The sequence below is a fragment of the Pan paniscus genome, chromosome 15, assembly GCF_029289425.2.
Source record: "Pan paniscus chromosome 15, NHGRI_mPanPan1-v2.0_pri, whole genome shotgun sequence".
NCBI classification, from domain to species: Eukaryota; Metazoa; Chordata; class Mammalia; order Primates; family Hominidae; genus Pan; species Pan paniscus.
The window spans coordinates 90,441,196-90,455,697 of record NC_073264.2 but is presented as its reverse complement, the minus strand read 5'-3'; the positions used below and the strand labels follow the sequence as shown (position 1 = coordinate 90,455,697).

Genomic DNA, 14,502 nt, shown 5'->3' with positions numbered 1-14,502 from the left:
GGCATTGAAGTTTGAATTTCATATAATTTTCACTTGTCAAGAAATAGTATTCTTCTTTTGATTCTTTTTTCCCTGACCATTACCAAATGTCAAAGCCATACTTAGCTTCCAGCTAGTACAGTTTGGTTCATAATTTGCCAACCCCTGTCCTAGTTCTGACTTTGTAGTCAGAATTTTGTCTTTTGGGGAGAAAACTCCACTTTGCATATGAAGGAGAACCAAAATGGGCTGGGCGTGGTGGCTCACGCCTGTAATCCCAGCACTTTGGAAGGCTGAGGCGGGCGGATCACGAGTTCAGGAGATCGAGACCATCCTGGCTAACACAGTGAAACCCCGTCTCTACTAAAAGGTGTGGTGGTGGGCGCCTGTAGTCCCAGCTACTCAGAGGCTGAGGCAGGAGAATAGCGTGAACCCAGGAGGCGGAGCTTGCAGTGAACCGAGATCGTGCCACTGCACTCCAGCCTGGGCAACAGAGCAAGACGCCGTCTCTCCGTCTCAAAAAAAAAAAAAGAGAACCAAAATGTATGTGTGTGTGTGCATGCGTCTGTGTGTCTGTGAGTGTGTGTGTGTGTTGAGCTTTTCTGTTTCTTCAGCTCCCCTCTTGGGGATGAAGCAGGGTCTCTAGACATTAGAACTCCGGTTGTTGGAGCCTGCCACCAGCAGTTTAGTGCTGATGGCAAGGAGGCTCGCCTCAGGGACTGAAAAACTCTTCTCCACACAGAGAATTCTAAGTGACTCTTGAAATAGAGGGAATTGAGAATGCAGACAAAGGCAGAAACTTGAGAGGAAAGCTGCTGAGCATTATATGCACATAGCTCTGTAAGGGTTGTGAAAATGGTGGTGGTGTTCTCGTAATTTCTTTGCAAATATATATGTATTTTAAAAGGCTTAGGTCTCTCAGCTGCTTCTTTTCATCCTTATTCTTAGAGAAGTAGGCAACAGACATGCTTCCACAAATTATAAACACCTGGTTTTGTTTAGTATCCTATTGAGGGAAATTAGGAAAGTTGCAGAAACATTCAGTTTTCCTAAATTGTTTTACAAAACCTGTGACAATGCACTGCAGACATATGCATTGTATTTAGTTAGATCCGTTTAATAAGAATCATTCTTATCAGGGCACCTCCCAAATCCTTCATAAATATAAAGCTTTTAAATATTTGTCCCCTTTTATAATTAGTCTAGATTTAGCAGTGGGTCTTCCTGATTTGGGAGGAAGCATGCTTCATGGTTGCCTGGCAACAGCTAATCGTGGTATTAGGGGCCAACAAACAGTTGGCAGAAACTGTAAATTCTTTTGTCTTGTTAACAAAAAATGATAGTTAAAGATACAGCAGTATGTTAAGTCTCTTCTGTTGTTCAAACATATAACTTACGTGATAAATTCCTATGCTAATATAACCTCAGTGTGCTGCTCACATTTATAGCTTGTTTAGAAAACCTGCTCACTTCGTACTTGGGTCACATGTCATCTGCTCATGGTACTGAAACTCATCGGGTAGGACAGTGATGTCATAGAGGCGTCCTTTTCTCAAGGGCTCTTAAGACGAATCTGAGGTCTTTGTTGAACGATGGGTTTTGAAATGTATGTGAAGCTCCAGCATAAACGTCCGAAGTCAGGATTCTGGTTCTTAAGCAGGAGCCGCGAGTTCACCATCGATGACCTCAGTTCCCATCTCCTAGTGGCCCTCAGTGGGTACAGATACCAGCACCCGGCCTGTGTGATCCGTCCTGGTGCCGGCCAGGCGCCTTCCTCTCGTCCCCTCCAGATCAGCCGGGCTCAGCGTAAGTTTTCTAGGACAACTTCATAAAATGAATTCTCATTTCATAAGCAAATATAGTGTGAGTCATGCTTTGGCCACATAGAATTAAGAAGGAAGAAAAAACACTATTTATTTGGTTGGTACTTTTTTTTTTTTTTTTAAGAAACTACACTGTATTCCAGATTTGGCCCCAGATCACTGTCAGCTTCCTCTCCTCTGGGTATATGTTTTTGAAGGACGTTGTCTATTATGGGTCAGGGTCCCCCGCTCCACCAGGCACTTCGGTGTGTATTTTCTCACTTAACTCCCAGCTCTGTGCAGAAGGTTTGGGAGACACCAGTGCTTAAGCCAAGTTTTATGGGGGCCAGACGAGGAGCAGCCGGGTTGAATGCCCAGGTTCTCTCTGGTTTCCAAGCCCATACTCTGCTTTATCCTTAGTTTTGGGCCCAGTTTTCAGAACACATCCAGAATCATCCATTTGCCCAGCAAACCAACATAAGATCAAATGAATGGCCAAGATGTTGAATGTATTTCATCCTTTGTTTCCTTGATTTCTAAAAAAACAGCCCTTAGATATTTTTAACAGAATTTTTAAAAAGCACCCCGTTGTCTAAGTTCTCTTTTCTATATAATCTTTGCCGCCTCTCCTGCCCCCACCTCCACCATAGTCAGAAATCTCACATCTCAACAAACATCTCTCTCCTGTCTTCACCGCGGTTCTGCTCACAGCCACTTTCCCCTTCAAACTGGACATTTTAGATTTTCCCTGCTAACCTTACCGCCCCTTCCCGGGCTCCAGCTCAGCAGGAAGAAATGTCGTCAGCAGAGGCTGCAAACCCAAGCCTGTCCCTTTTCAGTGGTATTTTTACTACGAGCTGAACTACTTCAGCATCATGTAAACACGCTGGAGTGTGTTAACAGCTGCCTCTCTTTTAAAGTTGAACCAGCTCAGAACTAAAAGGGGAACTGCTTTCAGGTTCTGTTCAAGTTTGCATGTGACAGCATCAAAGCTATTTTTAGCAGAGTGATCACCGGCAAGAAGCTGGAAACGGCTGCCTTCAACTATCAACAGTGGAAAGAAAGGATCATTTATGGACTGCTGCAGCTCTTGAGTCCATTTATATGGGAGACACAGGGGTGTGTAAATCTCTTCTTCAAAGTTACAAGGCGTCTTGTCCCCCATCACCTTTGCAGAGACAGGGCAGTGTTAATTTAGTGCTTGGTTGCCTGGGCTCCAAGTTAAAGTAGATACACTGATAATAGTGAATTATAGGACTGTCCTCAATGTCTGTTCTGAGAAGAAGGCGATGTATAGATGCTCAGAAACATCCATTAAACTTTTGAAGTGTTTGTATTGTTTCTTCAGTTTTCCTTTTCTTTTCCGTAGATCACCAAACTCAAGAGACAGCAGGAAACGGGAGGTAGTTATGTAAGCATCATGGCAATGAAGAGAGCATGAGTCACTTAACGCCATGCGACCCTCATTAAGTGACTTTTCCTTTCTGAATTAAGTGTTCTTAGCTGCAAAATGAGGATCATAATACCAGCCCTATATACTTTATAGGGCTAGTTGTTTTGTTTTTTTTTTTAGCAGATGTTTATTGAACACCTACTCCATGCCAGCTCCTGGGGACATGAGCTGAATCAGATAGTCAGTGTCTTCAGAGAGCTCACAGTCTAGCTCCATAAATAAATAACTTATAATACCGTGTGTTTCATGGAAAGGAGACAGCATAAGACAGATAGGATCTGCTCTCAGCATGGAGGGAGGCAGGAAGAAGACAGGAGGAGCAGTATTTTCAAGACTGCATAAAAGTTTGCAAAGAAAACAAGGGAGTGAGGGACATTCCAAGCAGGGGCAACTGAGTAGCAATGACAGAGGTCAAAGGCGCTCTGGTGTCTCTAAGGGACCATGAGCAACTTGGTATTGTCAGAGCGAAAAAAACTACAAGACAAGGGGTGGCAGGAGAAGCTGGAGCAAGTGGAGCCAATTGTTTAGTGCTAAAGAACCTGGAAGTGGCACAGGTCACAGGGAGCCAGGAGTCATTTTGAGCACACGATTGACTGGATTATACACAAATTAAAGTGGTGTCATTGCTAGCAAAAGTCCCTGAATCTGTGTATATGAAGTGGTAGCAGTTTAGTGCAGGCAAAGAATGCCCTACACATAAAGTGTCCTCCCTGGAAAGGCTAAGCTGTAGCACAGTACTGAAACTTGGTGGCCTGTGACTCCTTTGAACAATGCCTTTGAAGAGGGTGGAGGCGGGTAGCCTTTGAAGAGGGTGGAGGTGGACAGAGAAGGGCAGATGAAAGGGAGAGAAGTAGCATACCTTCTCAGACCCGATTGGTACTGGGCTCTGCAAGTGGCTTTGGAGGATAAGTCACATCCTTCAGGAGCTTTCAGGCCAGGTAGCATTGACGAGGAAGGCACGAGCCTTGGCAGCGGTGTGTGGCCTGTGTGTGCTCAGGGGACTTGCAAAGGTGAGCCCAATGACCCAGCACCAAGAAGCACAGCCCATATGTGTGAGTCAGTTTCCTCCAAAGGTTTCAGGAGGCTAAGGTTTTTCGGGTTATGTTTAAAGCTTCAATTGTGTGGTCCTCTTTATTCGCCATAGGAATTCAAAGAAGAGGGAAGCACAGAACAAAACAAAGTAAAACAAAGCAAAACCCTCACAATCATATGTAACTGTTTACACCCAGAAAGAAAGGTGCTGAGAAGGCATAGTGTGCTACCACATTTTGTAAAGCTTGATGGACACACCCTCATAGTTACATAACTATGGCCAAGAGGTGACATTACTCTTTTGAAACTATGTTCTCTTCGAATTTAATGCTATCATGGAAGTTTAGCAACATTATTTGCCTCAGTTCACTTCCAGGAGAGGAATAGATGTTTCTATAGTTTTTCTCGAAGAATCGAATGGGTATTAGGTACTAGGTGTGTAAGAATCAGTTTCTTTGGCCCCAGCCCATGTGATGGTGGAAGAAAACCAATGCACTTGGCCTTCCCAACCATTTCCTTTTTGGTTTTCCTGAGCTACACTATGTGGGGAGGGACTGAGAGAGGGACATGTGGGACAGTTTGCGAACAGCAGTCACAAGCAAGGAAAAGCTTGGTACAGGTGGTGAGGGAGGTGGCCAGAGGTCACCGGGAAAGGAGTGAGTAGACAGGGCACCTTTGAGGTCGGGCCGGGCCTTTCTGCTCAGTTGGAAGTATCAGGACAAAGACATGGTTAAGGCACTGATGCCCATCACAGTACTTTGTTGCCTTGGGAGACAGAAGAGATTACTTTTTGGAATTTTTTTTTTTATTTTGAGACAGTCTCACTCTGTAGCCCAGGCTGGAGTGCAGTGGCATGATCTCAGCCCACTGCAACCTCTGCCTCCTGGGTTCAAGCAATTCTCCTACCTCAGCCTCCCAAGCAGCTGGGATTACAGGAGCCTGCCACTGCGCCCAGGTAATTTTTGTATATTTAGTAGAGACGGGCTTTCACCATGATGGCCAGGCTGGTCTTGAACTCCTGACCTCGTGATCCACCTGCCTCGGCCTCCCAAAGTGCTGGGATTACAGGCGTGAGCCACCGAGCCCCACCACACTTTTTTTTAAGACGGGGTATCACTCTGTCACGCAGTCTGGAGTGCAGTGGCATGATCATGGCTCATGGCAGCCGCAAGTTCCTGGGCTCAAGTGATCCTCCCATTTCAGCCTCCTGAGTAGCTGGGACTGCAGGTGCGTGCCACCACACCTGGCTAATTTTTTTTTTTTTTTCTTTTGTAGAGATGGGATCTCCCTATGTTACCCAAGCTGGTCTCAAACTCCTGGGCTCAAGCAGTCTTCCTGCCTCAGTCTCCCAAAATGGTAGGATTATAGGCATGTCTTACGTTTTGGAAATTTAAAATCACTTTGTCACTTTGAAGCCAAGCATAAATAGATGTAATAAACCATAGGAAAAATAAATAAAAAATAAACATCTGAGGCTGGTGCAGTGGCTCATGCCTGTAATCCTAGCACTTTGTGAGGCCAAGCCAGGCAGAGGTCAGGAGTTTGAAACCAGCCTGGCCAACATGGTGAAACCCCGTCTCCACTAAAAAAAAGCAAAAAAATTAGCTGGGCATGGGGGCAGGCACCTATAATCCCAGCTACGTGGAAGGCTGAGGCAAGAGAATCGCTTGAACCTTGGAGGTGGAGGTTGCAGTGAGCCGAGATTGTGCCACTGCACTCCAGCCTGAGCAACAGAGCGAGACTCCGTCTCAAATAAATAAATAAACAAATGAACAAACAAACAAACATCTGCACTATTACATACAACTTTAGCATTTGAGTGCCCAGATTAGGTCTTCCTGATACAGCATTTAGATCGAGGTGTCCCTTCTATGTCATCAGCTTTCCAAAATCAGTGTTTATGTCTCTCATCTTCGTGGTGGACTATGGGATGGGACTAGCTGTCAAAGGGAGGAAATGAATAATCAAGGGAAATCACAATTTCTCCACAAATAGGTTATTTTCTTGTCTGTGACTGGTTTTCAGCATCATAGGAAGTACCGGGAGCCAGACTGTCAAAAACTTGGATTAAAATATATACATTTCTTGGCTGGGCACAGTGGCTCACGCCTGTAAACCCATCACTCTGGGAGGCTGAGGCAGGTGGATCACCTGAGGTCAGGAGTTCGAGACCAACCTGGCCAACATAGTGAAACCCTGTCTCTACACAAATAGAAAAATTATCTGGGCATGATGGTGGGTGCCTGTAATCCCAACTACTTGGGAGGCTGAGGCAGGAGAATCACTTGAACCTGGGAGGTAGAGGTTGCAATGAGCCAAGATCATGCCATTGCACTCCAGCCTGGATGACAGAGCGAGGCTCCATCTCAAAAAAAAAAAAAAAAAAAAGTACATTTCTTGATCTTGCTTGAAATCCTGAAAGATAAATAGGTCATAGTGACTTTTGCCTTTATTATTGAGGTACTTCTGCTGAATGTTGTATCAGTTCATGGAGTAATGAGGGAGTTGTGTTACTCACATTATATAATGGGCAGTGTGTAGTTGTTGGTCACCACCTCAAAATGATGCTGCTGTGCTGGGACAGAAGATGCAAGTGTGGCCAGCCTTCTTGCTTCCTTGCGATTCAGTTCAAGTTGAAATGATATTTTTACTCACCATGTGTTTGCTCTTGATGGAGGGGATTTTAGATGAGGTTTTGCCACTGTCTTTGCATCAAGCACTCTGGCCATACTAACATTGTCTAGTCCTCAGCTGGTTCCACCTGTTGCACTGGTGCCATTTGTACCATTGTCAAGACCTCCGTGAAACTGTTGCCAAAGGAAGGAGGGAGTGGCTGGGCTTCCTCAGTCTCAGAGTCCCTCCAGTCCAGACTTGGCCACCTGGTCCCTCTCTGCGGTCAGCACAGCCAAAGTGGGAGGTGTAGAAGGTATCCCCGGGCCACCTTCTATCATCTCCATCTCTGAGGCAAGCTGCTCCTTGAGGGACTTGGCTTCCGTATTTGGGGATCAGTGAGGCTGAGATGGAGAGATTCCATGGGATAGAGCAAAGCCTCCAGGTTTCAGCTCCTCAGGAGTGCACCAAAGAGAAGATATTGAAGGGCTGCTGAATTAGTCTGTTCTCATGCTGCTGGTAAAGACATCCAAGACTGGATAATTTGTAAAGGAAAGAGGTTTAATGGACTCACAGTTCTACATGGCTGGTGAGGCCTCACAATCACGTCTTACATGGTGGCAGGCAAGACAGCTTGAGCAGGGGAACTCCCATTTATAAAACCATTGGATTTTGTGAGACTTATTCACTACCTTGAGAATAGTATGGGGGAAACCACCCCCATGATTCAAATCTCTCCACCTGGCCCCACCCTTGACACTTGGGGATTATTACAGTTCAAGGTGAGATTTGGGTAGGGACACAGCCAAACCATATCAGCTACTTTCTAGGCTGTGATAATAGCAGCACTTATTGAGCACATACTGGGTGTGAGCACCCAGAAGGTGGATGTCACCTTTGGAGGATCTGTAGTTTTTCCAGGGAAGCAGCTGGAGAACTGGCAGGACAGTTGGCATTGAAGTCCCACAGCAGCACTTTTAGGGCTCAGAGAAGATTCAGATGAGGGTCAAGGAATGGGCATGGGCCTCATAGAAGAGATTGTCAGTGTATTCTACCCAACAAGAGGAACATTGTCCAGAAGATTCTAGTGTCTGGTTTTATTCTTGGCGTAGTAACCAAGACATCCAAAGGCAACTGCAGGGGTTCCTCTGTACATCTCAGAATCCTTGAGCTAATTTGCCATCCATGTCCCTGCCTCTTGGAGGACAGGATGTTTATTTTGTCACAGCGTCCTCATAGCAATGTAAAAACATGTTTATTCAGTGAATGGATGAGTGAGAGAAAAGAGAGTGAGGAAACCAGCCCTTATTTCTAGAGCCTGGCAGTGGAGAAGCAGAGGTGTCACCTGCCTTATGTACTGTCTGGCCAGCCATTAGGAAATGTCTGTTTGTCTGTCTGTCGTCTATCTGTTATTTATTTATTAAATTGTGGTAAAAGATACATGAAATAAAATGTACCATCCAGCCTTTTATTTTATTATTATTATTTTTTAAATAGACGGAGTCTCCCTCTATCACCCAGGCTGGAGTGCAGTGGCGCCATCCAGGCATTTTTAAAGTTTACAGTTCAGTGGCATTAAAGATACTCAGTTGTTGTGCAGCCAGCACTGCCATCATCATTTTTTTCATCTTCCAAGACTGAAACCCTGTACTCACTAAACAACCACTCCCCCCGTTCCCCTCCACCTAGTTCCTGGCAACCACCATTCTTTTTCTATCTATGAGTTTAATGACTCTAGATACCTTATAAAAGTGAAGTCATACAGTGTTTGTCTTTTTTGTGACTGGCTTATTGCATTTACTATAATGCCCTCAAGGTTCATGTTATAACGTATGTGAGGGTTTCCTTCCTTTTAAAGGCTGAATATTATTCTCTTGTTTTGTCTATCCATGCATCCGTCGAGGGACAGTTAGGTTGCTTCTACCTCTTGGCGATTGTGAATAATGTTTCTCTTTTCTTCCTGTTGTTTTGTTTTTTTAGAGACATGTTCTCTCTCTGTCACCCAGGCCAGAGTGCAGTAGCATGATTATAGCTCACTGTAACTTTGAACTCCTGGGCTCAAGCCGTCCTTCTGCCTCAGGTTCCCAAGTAGCTGGGACTACAGGTGTGTGCCACCATACCCGGTGACTTAAAAAAAAATTTTTTTTTTTTGTAGAATCAGGGTCTTGCTATGTAGCCCTGGCTGGTCTCGAACTCCTAGCCTCAAGCAATTCTCCTGCCTTGGCCTCCCAAAATGCTGGGATTATAGGCGTGAGCCATCGCACCCAGATGTGAATAATGTTTCTATGAGCATGGGTGTACGAGTATCTCTTCAAATCCCTGCTTTCAGTTGTTTTGGGTATATATCCAGAATTGGAACTGTTAGATTTTATGGCATTCCTATGTTTAATTTTTTTTTTTTTTTTTTGAGACGGAGTCTTGCTCTGTTGCCCAGGCTGGAGTGCAGTGGCGCAATCTTGGCTCACTGCAAGCTCCGCCTCCCAGGTTCACGCCATTCTCTCGCCTCAGCCTCCTGAGTAGCTGGGACTACAGGCGCCCGCCACCACGCCCGGCTAATTTTTTTTGTATTTTTAGTAGAGGGTTTCACCGTGTTAGCCAGGGTGGTCTCGATCTCCTGACCTTGTGATCCGCCCGCCTCGGCTTCCCAGAGTGTTGGGATTACAGGCGTGAGCCACCGCGCCCGGCCCCTATGTTTAATTTTTTTAGGAACCGCCATACTGTTTTTTCAGAGTGCCTGCACCATTTTAAGGGGATATCTTTTGCGCCGCCTCCGTGGCATTAGTCTGGGTAATGTCTTATATAGTTACTTAGCTTTTCCCTTTACTTGCCTTTCCTCTTGTTAGTTTTACAAATGCTATTCTCCTTCCTTATGATTCCACTTATGTTTGAAAAGTATTGCTTAATATCTGGCACTTTGGACAGGTTTGGGATAACAAAGGCCATGGATAGATTGATCCACACTAGCACAGCAGGCCCAAATTCTGAAGCTGTTTCTCCTCTCCTCCAGCCCCTTCAGAAATGTTGAGTTTAGGCTGGGTGCGGTGGCTCACATCTGTAATCCCAGCACTTTGGGAGGCCGAGGCGGGTGGATGACCTGAGGTCAGGAGTTCGAGACCAGTCTGACCAACATGGCAAAACCCTGCCTCTACTAAAAAATACAAAAATTAGCCAGGCAGGGTGGCAGGCACCTGTAATCCCAGCTACTCAGGAGGCTGAGGCAGGAGAATCGCTTGAGCCCAGGAGGTGGAGGTTGCAGGGAGCTGAAATCGTGCCATTGCGCTCCAGCCTAGACGACAGAGCGAGACTCGGTTGAGAAATGTTGAGTTTATCCCTGGGGCCCCTGGGCAGATGTCCTCTGGGGAAGTCCCAAGCTGCTGCTTCAGAGATGAAGCTAGAACCAAGCTGGCCCTACTAGACTGGGAGCTCTTGGCCCAGCTGCTCTGCCTCCCTCAACTCCACCATTCTAATTGTGATTAGTAGGCTCATTTGCATCTAAAAGGAGTAGTTTTCTTATCAACACCATTGAGTGGAGAACCAGTGTGCTCCATTTATATAGAGTGGCCCATTTAAATCAGGGCCCATTAAGCAGTAAAAGTAAATGTGGGTGTTTTACAAATGCAAATATATCATGCAAATAATGTACTTTATACTGAATGATGCCTTGGTTTTCATATGTAAAATTAGAAACTGTGTAGCACAAAGATAATGATAAACACCTTTGCATCTGTCATGAGATGTATCATAAGCTGTATGCATGTAAAATCGTAGCCATGGTTTTAAGCAGAGTTTTTTCAGTATATACTCAAAACATGCATCCCATATTATAAAAAATATGCATGTATTTATCTACTTATTTATCTGTTCCTAAGGAATCAAGAAATCACAGAAAAGAGGAATCCAAATTACCTAATCTATTACTTACTATTAATGAGATTTATAATTTTCTTTTCATTTTTAAATATTTTTGAGTTTTTATTTGAGATGATGATAGTGAAGAAGATGTGTTACTATAGGCTAGTTTCTTTGTGAGAGATTTAATTATGTTTATAAAAGATGTTTTAAAAATCGTGGCTGGGCATGGTGGCTCACTCCTGTAATCCCGGTATTTTGGGAGGCTGAGGCAGGAGCTCTTGAGCCTAGGAGTTCAAGAGCAGCCTGGGAAACATAGCAAGACCCAGTCTCTACAAAAAAAAAAAAAAAAAAATGCAAAAATTAGCCAGGCATGGTGGCATGTACCTGTAGTCCCAGCTACTCAGGAGGCTGAGGTGGGAGTATTGCTTGAGCCTGGAAGTTTGAGGCTGCAGTGAGCTGTGATTGTGCCACTGCACTCCAGCCTGGGTGACAGAGTGACAGAGTGAGACCCTGCCTCAAAAAAAAGGGAAAAAAAAATCCTTAGTGTTTGAGATAATTCTGTGTGGGAGGTGCAGGTAGCATTCCCGCTGTTTTTCAGAATCACTTAGAATAATGACAACCATCTTCCGTGTGCTGTGAACCTGGCCAGGTTCTAAGAGAGGAGTCACTGTTAGCCTCTGCTCACGTGACGTCTGCCAAGGTAAGGTGAGACACACATACCCGTGGGTTAAAGGTATAAGGCGTTAGAATGGGAAGACACTGCAGAGTGCAATTAATTCCCAGATGAGCTGCACAGAAGGTATTTGCCAGAAGGATTCAGAGGAGGGAGAGGTTGTAGGGTGAGAGTGACCAGATAAGGTGTCCTGGGTACCTGGGATTCGAGTTGAACATTAAAGGATGAATAGGCTGTAACAGGTGAAGAGAACACGGCTCTAGGGCATTTCATGCAGCGGAGGGAGAGATTGGGCTTGGATGGGCCCAAGAAGCCTCCCGGGTGCAGGTGTTCTGGAGACCTGTGCCAGGCGACATATTGAAAGCAGGAAGGACAAGCTGGGAAGGAACAGGAGGGCTTCTGAGGGGTACCAGCACCGATCGGCTCTCACCCTGCCCTGTAAGCATTTGTTACAGGAAAGGGGTCCCCATCCTGACTCCAAGAGGAGGCTCTTGGATCTCAAACAAGAAAGAATTCAGGGCGATTCCATAGAGTAAAGTGAAAGCAACTTTATTAATAAAGTAAAGGTACAAAATGATGGCTACTTCATATATAGAGCAGTCCGGAGGGCTGCTGGCTGCCCATTTTTATGGTTATTTCTTGATGATATGCTAAACAAGGGGTGGATTATTCATGCCTCCCCTTTTTAGACCATATAGGGTAACTTCCTGATGTTGGCATGGCATTTGTAAACTGTCATGGCGCTGTGGGAGTGTAGCAGTGAGGACGACCAGAGGTCACTCTCATTGCCATCTTGGTTCGGTGGGTTTCAGCTGGCTTTAATGCAACCTGTTTTATCCGCAAGGTCTTTGTGACCTGCATCTTGTGCCGACCTCCTGTCTCATCCTGTGACTTAGAATGCCTTCACCATCTGGGTAGGCAGCCCAGTAGGTCTCAGCCTCATTTTACCCAGCCCCTATTCATGATGGAGTTGCTGTGGTTCAGACGCCTCTGGCACATTCACACTTCTGTAGCCACCAAACTCTTCGAATGAAGACGCACATGGAGAGTCGGTGTATGAGACACATGAAAAATGAGAGGCTTTGTTGACATTGGGCAGCTCTGGTGATACCAGTCCCCCACCCCTGATAGCACTCTGGGTACCTCTCCAAGTTGGCAAGCCCTGGGGACTGTGCCTGAAGATACTGTGCTTTGAGAATGCTGCTGAGGTGTCAGGCAGGGCAGCCTGCTGTGGGGAGAGAGGCTGGAGACAGGGAGGCCTATTAGGATTCAGGAGAGGACATCTTAACTTGAGCTGACCCCAGGCCTGGGAGTAGAAACAGAAAGGAAAGGAAAGTGCAGGAGCCCTTGGGAAGAACGGGTGGGCCCCGATGGGGACTGGAGGCAGGGACGTAGCTGAGGAAGGTGTCAGAGCCTCCAGAATTTTGAACTAGAGCATTTGCCAGGTGATTACCAAAGGCTGGGTCCGTTGTTTTCTTCTGTTTTGTTCTTTGCGGAATGCTGAATTAAAGGATAAACTTTACTTCCCTCAACAGACATTTGTGGCAGCCAGGTTCCAAGCACAGCAGTAGGTATTAGGGATTCAGGAAAAGACAGCCACAGGTGTCTCGGTATAGCCTGGAGAGACTGCATGTGGAAGGGAAATAGCCACTGTCTGGGGTGAATTGTGCTTCTCTCCCCCCACCCCCAACCGCCGCTCCATTCATATGTTGATGTCCTAACTCCCAGTTCCTCAGAATGTGCCCTTACTTCCAGTGTGCCCATATTTCCAATAAGGTCCTTGCAGGATGTCATTAGTTAAGATGAGGTCACACTGGAGTGGGGTGCACCCTCGACTCAACATGACGTTGTCCTTAGAAAAGGTGGGAATTTGAAGACAGCTGTACACACGGGGGAATGCTGTGTAAAGATGAAGGCAGGGCAATGCTCTTGCAAGCCAGAGAACACCAGCAAACACCAGCAGCTGCGAGGGAGGCCAGGAACAGATTCTCCCCCACAGCCTGCTGAAGGAACCAGCCCTGTGACCCCTTGATCTTGGACTTCTGCCCTCCAGGACTGTGAGAGGAGGAATTTCTGTTGCTTAAACCCCCCAGTCTGTGGCACTTGGTTATGGCAGCCCCAGCAAACGAACAGACACTGATAAACCCTGGGCAGCATGGAGAGCGTGCCCTGGGAACTGGCAAGCAAGGCAGAGGGGGGAATCTGCCTTCTGGTTTAAGCGGATGTGGGAGCTAGGGGCAGCTGAAAGCTGCTCTGTGCAGAGCCCGCTGGAGATACCCTCCAGCATCTGGAAACAGAATCAGCTGGCAGTGGGGAAGTGGCAAACCCAACCTTTCCACAAACTCTCCTAGGAAAAGAGCATGAGAAGAAAAGAGGAGAGGGCTAGAACTCTAGGAACGCTCTGATGGTGGGGCCGAGCATGGACAGAGAGCTAGCCAACTGTCCGGAAAGAAGAGTGGGAGGAGCCGAACCCAGGCCAGGAGGGTGTTTTGTAGCTAAAGGTGGAAAGGATTTTTAAGAGATATTGTCAAAAGTAATAGGAAGTTTGTGTAACCCAGAAAGAGGCCTCTCATGTGAGTGCATGTGGGAAGTTGTGTGGTGGAGAGGGGAGAGAGGCTGGAGTGACATCAAGGGCAGTGACCCCTCGTCTTAGTCTGTTTGTGCTGCTGTCACAAACTGGGTAATTTACAAACAATAGATCTCTCACTATGCTGGAGGCTGGGAAATCCAAGATCAAGGCTGTGGTAGGTTCATTGTCTGGTGAGGGCTGCTTGCAAAATGGGGCCTTGAACGCTGTACCCTCCAGAGGAGAGGAGCACTGTGTCTTCACATGGCAGAAGGCAGAAAAGGGGGGTGGCTCCCTCCTTTAAGCCCCTTTATATGGTCATCTAATCCCGTTCATGAGGAAGGAGCCCTCCTGGCCTAATCACCTTTTAAAGGCCCTACCTCTTAACACTATTACCTTGGCAACACCTGAATTTTGGAGGGACACATGCAAACCATAGCACCTGGGGAACTGGGGGACCCAGGTGACCCCTGGCAGGAAGAGATTGTGGTGGTGACATGGGGGAGTGGAAGCTGCGCTGTCGGTGCCAGCTCTT

The 14,502-nt window shown here is 46.3% G+C and overlaps 1 protein-coding gene across 13 annotated transcripts in view; it reads left to right on the top strand.

Annotated features, from left to right (window-relative positions):
- FOXN3 (forkhead box N3) overlaps positions 1-14,502 on the top strand; it is a 460,729-nt gene that overhangs the window by 309,772 nt on the left and 136,455 nt on the right. The window lies entirely within an intron of this gene.